Source organism: Grammomys surdaster, unplaced genomic scaffold (assembly GCF_004785775.1).
Source record: "Grammomys surdaster isolate TR1022 unplaced genomic scaffold, NIH_TR_1.0 150, whole genome shotgun sequence".
Taxonomy (NCBI): Eukaryota; Metazoa; Chordata; class Mammalia; order Rodentia; family Muridae; genus Grammomys; species Grammomys surdaster.
The window spans coordinates 7,934,812-7,941,062 of NW_021604608.1; positions in this window are offsets into that span (position 1 = coordinate 7,934,812).

Sequence of the window (6,251 nt, forward strand, 5' to 3'; positions counted from 1 at the left end):
TTTTTTTTTTTTTTTTTTTTTTAAGTCACAACCAGTGGATCCTGAGCAGGAAGCAACATGACAGGAAACACGGGGGATTGGAGACCTCAGGCGGCAAGTAAGCTCCATGAGAACAGACTCTCTGGAGGCAGGCTTCAGCAAGAACTCATTTAATTGGGAGAACAAAAGCTACTTAAACCTTTGAGGCAGGTTTGAACTTTCTGCAAGAGTGTGCATTATTGGCCAGTTCCAGGGTGCTGAGGACGCTTCATATACACAGGGAGGAATTTCAGACATTGCTGGACGTCCTGATTGCTAGGCTACATGACCTCCTCCAAGATGCTAAGGTGGGGGGGACTCAGGAATGCACAGGCCGAGATATGCAGGCCAGGGGCAGGGGGTGAGCGACCATCCTCCTGCTGATCTTAGTTTCAGGGTTTGGACATGCCTCGACCCCACTCGTGCTCCAGGCCACCTTCCCACAGCTCCCCAGCTCCCAGCCCCACACAATGAATATTTGCAGTTTACAAAAGGTACTCAGGAGATAATGTCTTTTGATGGTTACATTTAACTGAGATAATGGATATAAACTGTGAACAGGTGTTACTGCCTAAATCAGTGATTCTCCACCGTCCTAATGCTGCAACTCTTTGATACAGTTCCTCTTACTGTGGTGACTCCCAACCATAAAATTATTTTTGTTGCTACTTTATAACTGTAATTTTGCTGTTATGAGTCATAATATAAATACCTGTGTTTTCCAATGGTCTTAAGGGACACCGGTGAAAGGCTTGTTTGACTCTCAAAGATGTCTTGAGCCACAGGTTGAGAACTATGAGCTCAGACAGTTCTGGACAGAAAGCTAGACAGAAAGCATTTCAGTCAGGTACCACATTGTGACATTTATCAGGAGGACCCTGTGTACCATAGATGTCCCAGAATATTAAAATGAAGCTGAAAATCCCCTACCCAGTGATGTGGTAGTTATGGTAATGTCTCATGTATCTGTGCTGATGATGATATAAACAAACCTACTGCACTGCCAATCATGTAAAAGTATAGCACATACACTTCTGTATGGTACCTAACACTGCAAAGGCTGATTTCAGTGCTACTGGTTTATACGTTTGCTATTTGTATTAACAGCATTTTCTGGTGTTCTCTAACTTATCAAAAAAAAAAAAAAGGTTCCTGTAAAATAGCATGTCATGGTATACTTGGCAGCAGCGTCTCACCGTGTAGCCATAGACTGAAACTTGTTCCGTAGACCAGGCCTGCTTTTGCTTGCCAAGGGCTGGGATTAAAGACATGTGCTCGGCTGTCTCTTACATCTTTTTATTGCATAAGTTTCCCTGTGCTAATCAGTGGTTGTATTCTTGATAGTACAACAATATTTCACAGAAACAACTTAGGGAAAGAAAGAGTTCATTTGTGGTTTCAGAGGTGGTTTCAGAGGTGGTTTCAGAGAAGAGCGAGTGGAGGAGTCAAGGTATCCATCTCATGATGGCCAAGAGGCGTAGAAAGAAAAAGGAAAACCCGGAAAGGATCCAGGGGGAGAAACAGGCTCCGGGGTCATGCCCTCAGTGACATTTCCTCTGAGGAGGCCCATTCCTACACATACTGCCTCCCAATTACACTATCATGTTATGAATCTGTCAGCCCTCTATCACGTCAGAACCCTCCAGATCAGATCATCTCTGGAGATGGTCTCACAGACACACCCAGAGGTCTAGATTACTAATATGCCCTAGGCTTCTCTCAATCCAGTCACGGTCACTATGAAAACGGACTATCACAGAGGACGAAGAGCAACAGTGGTGAAATCACTAATACCACATTTCTCAGAACACAGCCCCAACTTTGATGCATGACTGCATCTACATTCTCCTTAAGAAGTAATTGAGAAAGACGAGTTCAGGGTTTCCCCCAAAGCAGATTTACCCAGCCTTAAACCCAGGTGGTTCTTTTTCCAACTAAACAGCATCAGTATTAGGAAGCAGCCTATATCTTTGGATCTCCCATGTTGTCACAAAGAAGATTCAGCAAAACCTTGTCTGCTGTCTTTCCCACTGCAACCGCAGGGCCTCAAAGGCAAGAGAACATTCTGTGCATGGGCCTATATCACCTAACAGCAAGCACTATTTCTAATAAAGCCTTCAAGGACATCTGTAAGCATTGAATGAATTGAATGCTGCATGAAACAATGAATGACTATGCAGAAGCACCCTATTCCCATTGTACAGAGCAGTTAACTGAGGTGTCAGCAGGGAAGGTAACATATCTGAGTCCCCAGAACTTACAAAGACAGGCCTGGAAACCAAGGAAAGCCAGGACAGCTGACTGTATTCCCATCCTACATCCTGCACTGCCAGCTGTAGTTTTTAAAGACCAAGACCTGAGGTCACAGCTTTAAAAATGACGTATGTGTCAACTCTTCATATTATACACACAAATGCTCATAGGAGGCATATTGACAGGACCTGGCACAAGTGATTTGCCATTATGTAGTTTATTAAAAACACTTTAACAAGTTCCACTTGAAAAATGCTTAGTCTAACTAATCACAACTTCCTGAAATGACTTTTTTAAAAGCTGTTTTTCTTCCTGAAAAATTCACACAATGTAGCAAATGACAGATCACCACAGTCACAGATTTAGATCAACAATTACTAGCTACAAACGCAAAAGAGCTGGGGAGAAGATGCCATACGTGTTCTTAGTCAGGAAAGAAAGAGATGCCTCCACTGTCTTGTTATAGACTAAAGGGCTACAGTCCTAAACTGACACACACGTAATTGGAAAATGACAATGACCCATCATCCATGCATGGCAGAGGCTGTTTTATAAAATAGCTGACGGACACATGAGTGGAAAAGGTCTACAGTGCCATGTGCCAAGTAGCTAAATAAGTCATGAGGGAATGGAAGCCATAACTAAGTTGAGAGAAAAAGTCAGAATTCTCTCCCTATAGTGAAGAGGCCATACGCTTTACACAGAGCCTTGATGCTTAAATCATTACAGTTACAAAGAACGGAACTGACAACAATTAAAGGCATTGCAGTCCCTCCCTCCTTGTGTCCCTCCCTCCCATTCCCCTACTAGGTTTAACTTTACAAACTGCCCATTATTTGATCATTTTGACCTTCATAAAAGGTAGCTTCCTGTGATCCAATATAAAATATTCAATTAATGATTAATCAAGCTGATATGCTAAATGCACCACGTGAGCTTTGGGGACTAAGGGTTGGATGAAAAATGCTTTCCCTTTCTGCAAGCCCTTGATGGGAAAAACAGATACTGACGCTGTATAGGAGCACTCCGAATGTACAAAGCACTTTGGGATCACACTGTCATCTATGCATAGAAAACAGCGACTTGTCCGCAGGGATGTGGCTGGCGGGAGCTTAGGAGTCTGCGTCCTTTTGCTTACCTCTGACTTACACATTTTATATAACAGTGGCTGGGGAGACGGCTTCATAAACTTGCTATGCAAATAAGAAGACCAGAGTTCAGATCTCCAGCACCCGTGTAATTACCCAGCATGGGAGAGTTAGTGAAAAGGGGTCCCTATGGGACAAGCTGGTTAGATAGAGTAGCCAAACTGGTGAGCTCTGGGTTTATCAAGAGATAATCCTGCCTTGATATATAAGGTAGAGAATGACAGAAGAAGACATGGGCACCAACCCCTGGCCTTCATATGAGTGCATGCACACATATATGTACACCCATACATATATGAACATGCATATGTGCCTGTATGCCATACTTGTACATCCAAAGCCTCAACGTTTTATTAATGCATGTGCAATCGTTTGGGATGCCAAGTTCGTGACAATGTACCACAAACATTGCAGAACTAATGGCTGTTAGTGGAAGTATATAAAATAAAGGACTTCCTCATGTCATCCATGTGGAAGGCCAGAAACACATTGTCATCTTTGCCTTGCCTCACATCCTGTGAGGTGAGGAGCTCACCCATGACTACAAGTTTCCCATCGAGGATGCCAGCAACAGGCTGCCCTGCAACTGTGGTGCCAAGTGCCGCTGTCCCTTCCTTAACTGAGGCCATGGCTGCCCCAGATTCCTCGTGTGCCCGCTGCCATCTCACCCTGGCCTGTGGCTCCCTAGTCTCAGTGTCTCACTCCCACCTTCCTGTTCATGGTGGATGTGGGCATGTAGTGGGGCAGGAGTCCTGCCTTCACCCCTCCTGCCCACCCAGCGGTTGCCTCCTTCCTCCTTCCTTGGGGACCCAGGATGTAGATACTATACAAAGGCTTCTAAATCCCTTCTTTTCTATGCGCTTTTTTTTTTATTAAAGAGGGTGGAATCTCCACACACACACAATAAAGACTGTCAACATTTGGAAAAAAAAACTTCAAAATAAACACATCCAGAAATACCTAGGGAAAACAAGTGAGACATTAACTATGCAATCAGACAACAGGAAACAACAAACTCTGGCCCACAGCCCACAGAAAACAGCATATTATTTCTAGAAAATAGCCTTCGAAGCCAAACAGCCATGTTTTATTGCAGATAAACAGCCATGATTTTATTAATAACAGATATCTACCCTGATTTTTGTCCCCAATCAAGAGAAAACCAGTGATGTTTCCTAAACCGAATACACAGGATGTCCTGCTTGGAGTCAGCTACCTCCAGCTTCCTCTGGCCAGCACCTTCTAGCCTGGCTTCTTATGTGCCCTTCTGCTACCATGAAGCTTTCCAGTCCTAGGGTGCCACCCAGTCTCCATCAAGCCTAAGTGATAGCGTCACACAGCAGTTAGTAGGCAGCCCTGTTTTATGTTCATTGGTTGCTCGTGTCTCCACAGAAGAGGAAGAAGTGAGGAATGAGATGCACACAAAGGGTCCACGTGCTAAGGCCGGTTCAGCTATGAGAGCAGCTGACAGAGGCAGCCCTGCAGAGCCCCCATCCATTAATGGCAGGGCAGGGTCCTGGATGAGCCACAGGAAGATGAGGTCATTGTACCTCTCATTTCCTTCATCATTACCTCTTCCTGTATACTCTGCTCAACCTTTTATCCTGAAGAGGAGACTCTCATACAAACATATGTTTTGTTTGCCCTTTTAAATCTCAGTATGTAACAGGAACTGGGAGTGGCCAGATTCTCCAGGCCTTAACCATAAACTCCACTAGGTGAGGAATATGTTAAACTGCTCACTATGTGTCCAAAAAAAGAGTTGAAATAAATACCAAGATGCATCTAGATAGCTCATAAACACAAGATACTTGCACGAACACAACTCTGACTGGCTCATAATGAAACCCATCTTTGTTTCCTCTGAAGTCTCTAACGTAATACAGTCTGAGAAAAACGAAATACAAGTCACCAAATAAGGCCCAAGGGGACTCCTAGAGCAGGAGTCAAAGAGGGGGTGTTGGTCTGATTCGTTCATGGTACTCCATGCTGACTGAGACACAGATGCATTTCTAAGTTCCATCTTTCTCTCATGCCCACTGGGTAGTAAACATGAATCACCATTAATAATAATTTTCCACTGCATGTCCAGAACAATCCATCCAGAGAAAATTGGAACTTCTTCTTTACTGAGGTCCAGTCCCATCAATTTGATGCTCATTTTATAGAAAGGCCATTGAGCAAAATTAATGTACCCAAACAAATAGAGTTTGTCCTTGTAACTGATTCAGAGTATGACAGGAAACAAAGGGGCTGCCTTAATGGCCTCCTTGGGGAAATTTATTTTCAGAACATTGAGTTATTTTCTTCTACTCTATGAGATTAGATTAAAATCTTTTTAAGAACAAGGAGAGAAAGCAAAACTTAGTTGTCTCTTTTCATAGACCTCCCCTGAGAGCCAGCCTCTTGTTCATTTGCTTGTTGTTGTCCACGTCAGATTAGACTGCAATCTTGGTGTTATTTTATTTCATTTTCAGCTTTTTTCTATTTGCTTCATCTCACTCAAGCATAGTTTACCCCAAACCCTTTAACATGAAAACTAGGGAACTACCATAAGGCAGAATGAGAGATCTCTTTAAAAATATCCTTATGCCTGTCTTAAGATATTGCTTTGGATATCATCACTGTAGTTTCAATGCATCTTCCAAGGTTCATGTGTTAGAAATATAATCCCTAACTGCATGTTAATGGCATGTGGAATTAGGATTCTTGGAAGATAGGATTAGATGAGGTCATAATGAAGGAAGTCCTAAGACTTATTAGTGGCTTGATAAGAGGGGAGAGAGAGAGAGAGAGAGAGAGAGAGAGAGAGAGAGAGAGAGAGAGAGAGAG